Source organism: Nanorana parkeri, unplaced genomic scaffold, assembly GCF_000935625.1.
Source record: "Nanorana parkeri isolate BGI_ZX_2015 unplaced genomic scaffold, ASM93562v1 scaffold730, whole genome shotgun sequence".
Lineage (NCBI taxonomy): Eukaryota > Metazoa > Chordata > Amphibia > Anura > Dicroglossidae > Nanorana > Nanorana parkeri.
The window spans coordinates 528,500-536,135 of record NW_017306998.1 but is presented as its reverse complement, the minus strand read 5'-3'; positions in this window follow the sequence as shown (position 1 = coordinate 536,135).

Genomic DNA, 7,636 nt, shown 5'->3' with positions numbered 1-7,636 from the left:
TGTCACATGTGTCTGTGCTGTCAGCCATATTAGTTTCAATTCCTGCAGTCTTCTCTGCCACATTTGGAAATACCAATTTCGTTTTTTTTTTTTTCATTTTCTTTTCTGTGAATCAATAAAATAATTGGAGGGTGAGAGTCCCCCCCCTGGAAAAAGCACTCTCCCAATGCCCAGGGCATGTGGCCTGGTATGTTGGAAGGGGGTTCTCGCTCGCTCTGCCTGGATTAAGGGTCTGGTATGGGACTTTAAAATTCCTAACAGACCTAAAGGGTCTGGTATAAATTGCTGGGGGAGCTGCACACTTGTTTTTTTTTCCTGTGGAATGTCAAAAGCTAAAAAGAAACAAAGTAAACATTTAATGTCACTTTTCTGCAACAAATTTTCGTTTGTAATTGTCATTTAACTCATCCACAATTAACTAAAATTCTGATTCATCCGAATGCTGAAACCAATTGACTTTCAGACTCGAATCTCAAAAAATGAAATAACGAAATATCTGAAATGAAACACATTTTTTGCCGGCTTAAATGTCTACTTAAAATGCTGCGTAAATTGACAGAAGTACATAGATGGCAATAATAAATAACTGGAGTTCCGCTTTAACATGAAGAAGCATTATATTCTACACTGTCATCTTTTTAGTCACAGGATCAGTTTGTAAGCAAACCGGTTTGTGTCCTCTTCTGCAAAAATAATGTGATGATGATAATAAAGCTTCTCCTGTAGCAGTTGTCTTTACCTTTAGTTTATGGCTGGTTTGCATACGTAGCTGTCGCCAGGACTCGGGCACTATATTTGCAGATTTGGGATGCCCGCCAGCCGCAAACCCCCATGTTCAGTTTGAATTCGAACTTTGGAACATGGGAAAAGTTTGAATTTGAACGCAAAGCAAGTCTATGGGGGTAGAACTTCAAAAATCAAATGTCCCCATTTTGAAGCCTTACATGCAATTTATTGGCCATAAAAAGTGTATGGGGGTCCAGGTACTGCCCTGGGGGACAGGAATCATTGAAGAAGAAAAAAAATCTTTAAAAAACACTGTTTTTAAAGGAGCAGTGATTTTAACACCACTTAAAGGGTAACAAAAAATGAAAAACTCATTTAAATATCCTGCCTGGGGTTTACTGAAAAATGGCCTGGATGGGAAGGGGGTTTAACACCGCGGATGTCAACTGGTTAACCTGCCTGTAAAGTGGCGCATCTGTATGATGTATAGAACCTGATGCAGCAAAACTGCATTTCTAAAGAAAAAAATTTACTTTTTTGACTTTTTCTATTTTCTTTAAAGGGGATCCCTCCCAACATTCCTACCAGACCTAAAGGGTCTGGTATTGTTTGGGAGGGGGAACCGCATGCTTTAATTAAAAAAAAAGCGTGGGGGCTCCCCCCAAAAGTCATAACAGACCCTTAAGGTCTGGTAGGAATTTGAGGAGGCAACCCATGTAAAAAAAATTAAAAATAAAAGTGTGTGGGGTGCTCCTTAAAGTCATACCAGACCCTTGAGGTCTGGTAGGAATTTTAAGGAGGAACCCCACCCCCAAAATGGGGGGAAAAGACGAAAGTTTGGAAATTTGTATGTATCCGAATTACAGATATAACGAATGGAAACTAATCCGAATTTAGTCTACGAAATTCCGTTTGTTGGATGAAATTTCGTTGCAGCAAAATTACATTTGAGAAAATTAATTTTTTTCTCAAATGTCACTTTGCTGCAATGAACGAACAAAACAAACGAACGTTCGTGCAGACTACCGCTAACAAAGTTTGTCCGAATCCCAAAACAAATGTATTTTCGGACCCAAATTCCGAAAAACGAAATAACGCAAAATCAGAATCAAAACAAATTTTTTGCTGGTACACATGCCTAGTATATTTCATGTTTTCTTCGCAGGCAGAGCTTTATTTTTAAAACTGATTTTAGCGGTAGTGTTGCTTTAAAGCAGAACTGAACTCTCCTCCCCTCAGCACTGACATCTTCACCCGGCCTTCTTATGGGTTTGGAATCTTCTGCCATCTGCATTGGCCTGGCTCGATTGACAAAACTCACATGCATACCATACGGGTGTTCATTCACTCCAGCACTGGGGTGTACAGATAATGTACAATGACATAACAGGTCTCTTCTCCAACTACCAATTATTATTATTATTTTTTTAGTTCCGCTTTATATATTTCAGGAAAGCTACATGATTTAGGCTGCTGCTCATATGTTTAGTATTACTAGCAATAATGTAACCATCCCTGTGTATTTAGGGTCTTTATACTATATTTGACACGTACACCTGTTCACGAGTATGGCTATGTTAGCTATTGCTTGTTCTGCCGAGGCATGAGTTAATTGTTGTCTGTTGTACGCTATATATGTTGTGACAGCAAAAGACAAAAGTATGAAAATCAGAATATTTTATTGTAGGAATCATGAATATAAAATATTTTGCAAGAATTGCAGACATACATTCAATTATTTATCATCATTTCGCATAGTAAAGTTGGGTTCTTAACACCATAAGATCTTCTTGACATTGTTATTCAGCTTGTTTACACAATTATGCTTCATACCAAATTTCATGCAGAATTACCCTGTGCAAAAGGTAAAAACAGACCGATCTCACATGCATTTGTATGCCAAGATTTGCAGCATTCTGATAAACGTAAGTCACTGGTAGCATTATGGGAAACAAGGTGTAGCACAAATATGGCATATTCATACTCTCACAGGCACAGAATGAGGGAGGTGTACACACTACAGTTCCCTTATGGCACATTCCCCAGATCCAGCTGAACTCAACCCTACTAGTATTAATAGGATATGTCTATATACATTCATGAGGTTTTAACACTGACAGAAGCACAACAGATCATGATGCAGCACACAAATGTTTCCATATCATGTGGTCCAGCATTTTCATGATGACAAAGTGGCTTCTTAACAAAGTCACACAATGCAAAATGTAAACCAGTGCTTTTGAGTATGCAGGTGATTAATGTACCGAACTGCAGTTAAATGCTTGTAGGTTAAACATATTGTCATTGCCTTGCAAACAGTAAATAAATGCATCAGTCCAAAAATCGAACTGTTGTGAAGGCTACAAGCAGTTTTTCGAGACTTGTGTCCTAAAAGGAGCACTGATGGTGTAAACAAGCTGAAGACAAGTTAGTGGGGTCTTCCTCAGGCAGCCATCATTCTGTATGAGCCTGAAGGCACATCCAACCCACTTGACTTCAGTCTGCATGCTGGAGACACATGCACTTCTATACTGTTTATAAAGCCCATGTGTGTATGATGTATTTTTTTTTTTTATTTAGGTGGCAACTATACCTTAAAATAATGCCAACTGAGTCTTAATACTAATAACTGCAGGAGCTGAATCACCAATACATATAGGTTCAAGACAAATATACAATGATTTGTAATTACCTCTAAAAAATAATGACCTGCTTATCACAGTAAATATACCTGAAGGAGACGAGTTTAGATGTATTTTTGATATTTCTGTATGTTGTAAATGTATTGTTGGATAAATAGTTTAAATTAGGAATCACAAAACCGCTGAAAACTGGCCAGATTCACAAAAGTTCACCAACTCTGACCATTAGCGGTATAATGGCTGACTAGGTCACCAGACACTGTACTGCACTAGTCACATTATTCTAAAACAGCCATAAGGAAATGTAATGCAAGACATGTTAAATTTAATTTCCTCTGGGGAAAAGGGACATACAAAGCATTTGTAGGCTAAGGCTGTCAGTTTTTAACAGTTGGCATATGCTTATTGAGTAGACTTAAGAGACTATGGAAAGTGGGGCAGCTATATAGGAGAAACACCAACAAATCTTAGTGTCATTTGCAGCAATATTACCAAGTAGGGTACAATTAGAAGCACACGCAGCAGTTTGCGGAGCTCAATATTGCAATGGTAGACATGCAACTTGTTAAGCAAGGCCCATTTAATTTCTGTTCAGAGTGGAGGATGACGCGTATCATGCAACAATTGCAGTGGGTCCCAAGGTTGGCGAGAGTAACTCTCGGGGAGAAATCTGCTGTGTTTGGGTGTGAAGACAGTTGCAAATCAGTTAGTATCTAGTGAGTAGCCAGGTTATATTAATTAATTGTAAAGGTGGATGTAGACAATGCAATGCAATCATTTTGCGCTCCACTGGAAAGGCACATGTAGTGCATTGTTAGGCTAGGGTGTGCAAAGTCAGAATCCGCATATAGAGCATATCCAGGGTCAGAGAGGGTGTATAGGTTATAAGAAAATCCAATGTAAGCGTAATACACAAGTTCATTTTATAGTTCTATTTAACATAGTTTCCAATGCTGTGGAGTGGGAATGGAATGAATTCTGCAACATGACATTTGGATTACATAAAAAGATGGATACAGGTGAGCTATGAGCAGGTACGTGCAGTGAGCTGTGATAGAGCACATCTAAGCTCCTGCATGAAGCAGTTTGGATGTGTTCTACATCAAGACCATTGGTCAGTATCCTCCTAAGACACATTTTTACTGCACCCAAACTTTACTATGGGAAAAAAAATAACTGATCGCAATTCACTTGTTCAGTGCTTTTCTTTTCTATATTTATATTCACTTACAATGCGTCTCTGAATGTGCTAGAAACATTGGCTAGTCATTTCCCTTGCAGAGCCCTCTCCTCTTCTGGGAATGTCTAATTATTGTCTATACTGGAAAGCCCCTCCCTACTTAACCTTTTAGGTAGCCTGTGGGAGAGGACGGAAGGGAAGGCCACAGACTGTCACTTGAATCACAGCTTTAAAGGAGAACTATGAGGTGAGTGCTTTTTACTCACCTCATAGTTCTAGCCGACCTGTGACAATGAGACTGTCACAGGTCGGCTCAGTAGATCGGGAGGTGAGCGAACACATACCGGGTTCCCTCACCTCTCGATCCTGTCACGGCTCCCGTGACCAGGGAGGGGCTGGATTCCCCCCTCCCCGCTCCGATAGCGCTGACTGGCAGAATGGACGGGGGAGGGTACAGCTGGCTCTGCCTCTAGGTAAGCAGAGCCAGCTGTCAGTCACGCAGCTGGGCGGATCCAGACATAATTGTCGGGATCCGCTTCAGCTGCGGCGTCTTAGTATACCGCGAGCTGACTGAGCCTAAGGTGACGGCAGGACGCTAATTTGTGTCCTCCCGTTACCCTGAGAACTATGGGGAAAAGCCTTAACCCCATAGTTCTCCTTTAAGTCTTCTCACATTAAATCCAAGATGGTGGCACCCAGCAGCAGTCTCAGGACTTTTGGCTGTCTAGAAAAGGAGGCGTTTACAGGCAAGTTATGGGAAGAATTTTGTTGAAATGGTCTGATAGGGTCTCTTTAAGAGACATTCTTAAAATGCCCATATAAAGAATAAAGGACCACATGCTTTTTCTGGCAATTCTGTATAACAAGGATTGAGCCATATAGTGAAACTATACCCTATTCAAACAGGTTCATTTCACTTTGTGTAGGACATAAACGAACATTCTGCTTACTCCCTGCCTGACCAGGAAATAGAGAAACAATATAAGCTGTCCCTGCCTCCCCACAATGCAGTATTGGTGCCTGAGCAACTATTCCCCAGCCTCAGTGCTGTCATGTGGAGTTTAGAAAGTTTCCAGACAACGTTATACTTTAGATTGTAAGGAAACCTTATACTGGATACTGAGGCAGGCTGGTGGTGGAGCAATGAGAAAGTAAGATACCTTATGTTCCATACAAAAACACGAACCTGCTACTTTGACTTAAAATGGACCTATACTTATTTGATACCAGGCAAATTTATGTCATTAACCCTCCCCAAAAACAGAAAGGATTTCTGAGGAGGTATGTGTGTATGTTTTCAAATACCTTAAAAGACCTTTCTGTTTTGGAGAGGGTAAAATTTGAAGCTAGCTTCATCTCAATACCTTGTGGGCCAGCATGACCCACCTTTGTGGTTAGCAATTTATAGTAGCAATGGGATCCTGGCTTTGACTCTACGAGCTGCACTCTTCGTAAAGTCTATATCCCTTCACTGAGTTTTATCCTCCCACAGTCCGAAAACAAACTGGTATTTTAATTGGTGTCTGTCTAATCTTCCTATGCGAACAAATGGCCTAGTAATGTACTCCCATAGCCGTATCTTGGCAAGAAAACACTGAGATAGCAGCAATAACACAACTATTCAAATGGTCAACAGGGGACAAATGGTGGAAAAAAGTTATGTAGATTCTTTGCCAGCTAATGGCCCAACCACTCTAATTGGATATTTTTAGTATACATTTTTAATATGCTTGTTTAATGCATTTTAGAGAATATTATCACAGGTACAGCTGTATTGGTGAAAAGAATAGAAAAACAAACACCACCTCAGGTACACATAATACACACTATATTATTTCAAATAGGGGGATAATCAGGCCTATGGCCAAGATTGTTAAAAGGATTCTGTAGGCAAAAAAATTAAAAACAAAATAAATCCCAAACAGGATTGATTACCAAGGTTAAAACCTTTAACTGATTACGCATTATTTTTACATTGTTTACAGCCCTTTCCTCATTCGTCAATTGCTGAACTCAAATTCAACTAGCATTATACATAATTACAAAGAAGAGAATGGAAAATCCATAGAAAGCAATGCACAGAGAGTCACACGAAGGGCAACAAGGAATGGTTTTAGGGCTAGACTAAAGCAGCCTGTTCATTCTGACATGGTCTCTAAAAATTGTATGATGTATAATAAAGCCAGTTTTTCAAGGCAGTTTGTGCTCTCCTAAAATATATAAATAAGTATTGCTATAGATTACTATATACTTATTCACTGTCAGATAAAATCAGAAGTTACAGTTGCATCAGATTTGTTGCAACCATTTAAGAGGGGTGTTTCTAGGTTCAGGGTTTTACAGAGGCATGCCAATTTTATTTTTTTGCCTAGGGCACATACTACTAACACTTTTGTGGTCCTTGGCAAGTTTAAGTATTTGATTTGAATAAAGCCCTAGAATTCTCAGGTAAAGCCTATATTCATTACAGAACTTTGCAACTTAATACTCTACAAAATGTGTTCTAGAGCCTTTATCACTGATTAAAAATGTTTTTTTGATATTGGAGTCACTGCAAGATCTTCATTATTTTTTATGGAATTTACAAGGTGCTAAATGCCATAGAGATGATGTCTGCAATTGCTTATATACAATTCGCTGCAAAACTCCACTTGTTGCAAAGAGGTGAGCACACTGATTTTCAGTCAAGACACGTCATACATCAAGCCTTTTATAGACCGCTTTTTCACCTTCATTGACAAGCTGAACACACAGCTTAACAGTGCAGTCAATGTCAGCTTAGACATGATGTGAACTTTTAAGCGCTATTCATTTGAAGATAAGCACTTTAAAAAAAATGTATCTCACATTTCAGACCGCAAAAGTAGAACACAGTCAACACTCCAAGCTCACGCCTGTGATAGCTAATTTGTATTGAGATTGTAGTTAGTCGTTAGGGTACTTGGTTCGTTAGGGTACTTGGTACGTTAGGGTACTTGAATGCATTTTTAAGATATAATGCCTGAGTCTAGTGTCACTTTAATTGTAAAGCAATTACATTGCAATTTTAGGTAACGACAGAAAAGAATAATCTGATTTAAGGGGTTTA